The sequence below is a fragment of the Cebus imitator genome, unplaced genomic scaffold, assembly GCF_001604975.1.
Source record: "Cebus imitator isolate Cc_AM_T3 unplaced genomic scaffold, Cebus_imitator-1.0 Scaffold101, whole genome shotgun sequence".
NCBI lineage: Eukaryota > Metazoa > Chordata > Mammalia > Primates > Cebidae > Cebus > Cebus imitator.
The window spans coordinates 1,779,979-1,781,959 of record NW_016107416.1 but is presented as its reverse complement, the minus strand read 5'-3'; positions in this window follow the sequence as shown (position 1 = coordinate 1,781,959).

Genomic DNA, 1,981 nt, shown 5'->3' with positions numbered 1-1,981 from the left:
AAAAAAAAAAAAAAAAAAAAAAAAAGATTTTTCCCTTTTATGTAATACTAAATATACACAGAACACTTGCAGTATCAGCAATTAAATTCATCCCTTCGCAAGCAAATTCTTATAGCCAGGAAATAATGCTAATAATTGTATTTCTTGTACCTATTCAACCTTGCATTATCTATGTAGGAAGAGTATTTACCTGATGTCTAGCCTTCTGGGGCTTAATTACCCATAGTGCAACAGCACAACTGGGGCCTGACACTGGTTTTCTGGTGCTTTTCATGTTACCAAAATGCACGGGCAAGACTTCTTGACCAGCAAGTCAGGTTTTGGTTTGGAGAACCATAAGACTAAGCAAGCTAACAGAGGGAAGTCCTTGCAGTACAGTGGTCCAGGTGTCCCCAACCATCAGCTGGAATCTCTAACAAATGGAAATTCTTGGGCCCTACGCTATACCTACTAAATCAGAAACTTACCGTTTAAAAAGTTCTCCAGGTGTTTCTAATTCCTGTTTTATGAACCAACATTCTAATTTACAGTTGACCCTTGACACACAGATTTCTTTCTGCCTCTGCCATTCCTGAGATAGCAAGACTAACACCTCCTCTTCTCAGCTTACTCAACATGAAAACAAGTATGAAGACCTTTACATCATCCACTTCCACTTAATGAACAGTATTTTCTCAATTTTTTCTCTAGCTTATTGTAAGAATACAGTGAATAATACACATAACAATGTATCATGACTGTTATTGGTAAGGCTTTTGGTCAACACTGGGCTATTAAGTTTTGGGGGAGTCATAAGTCATATGCAAAATTGCAACTGCACAAAGGCTGGTCAGTTCCCCAGCCCCTTATTGTTCAAAAGTCAACTGCACTTCTTTTTTAAGAGACAGGGTCTTGCTGTCACCCAAGCTGGAGTGCTGTGGTGCAACCATGGCTCACTGTAGCCTCAACCTCCTGGACTCAAAACAATCCTCCTGTTTCAGCCTCAAGTAACCAGGGGATAATTAGACTTTACCACATAAACTTCTTCACAAGCATTATCTCATGTAACTCTCAGAGAAATCCAATTTCAGATAGGCAAACAGGTCCTGAGAGTTTAAGTAATTTACCCTAGTACTCTGCTACCATACACACAGACCCTCATCTAGCACCACCTGAGTTTGCGTAAAATAAGCAAATTCTGGGCTCCAACCCAGACCTCAGATCTGCTATTTTTTTTTTTTTTTGCTCTGGCGGCACTAATAGAGCATCAGATTTGCATTTTATCAAGCAAGGTCTCTAGATAATTCCTATGTATACTAGTTAGGGTTTGAGACTTTAGGCCCTAGCTGGGTTAAAGGATGAGCCTGAGCCAAGTCCGAAAATGACCACAGAGAAGCAACAGATGAAATCAGAGAACGCTTCACGGGCAGCAAATAAATCCTTTCTAAGAGAGCCCTGAGACAAAGTGCTGCAGATAATGTTCTGAAGTTGGAGAGAGGACAGCTCACTCAAGTGCCTTGTGAAGCGTGCTGAGGAACCAAAAGGCAATGAACAGATACAGGAGTTTAAACCAGAAAAGGGAAATTTACATTTTTCAAGGGAAGTAGAGAATCAGTAGTTTTTCAGCAGAGATTTTTTTGTGGTGCAGCCACAGAAATTCTTAAAATTTACTAATCAAAACTAGGCATATAAAATCGACCCAAATTTCTGATTTCAAACTAAGTTCACAAGGCTTTTCATTAGGACAAATGCTTCAATAGTGCCAAATAGAACCAAAACGTACCTTTTGGTTAGCGTTTTAAATAATTAAGCCTTCAGCCTTTATGAAAGCTGACTGCTGTGTGATTCAACTATGCTTTCTACAAGTCTGCAGAAGACTATTCAAGTAACTATAAGTTTATTTTTCTCAAAAACCTATCTTGTTGGCCGGGCGCGGTGGCTCAAGCCTGTAATCCCAGCACTTTGGGAGGCCGAGGTGGGTGGATCACGAGGTCAAGAGATC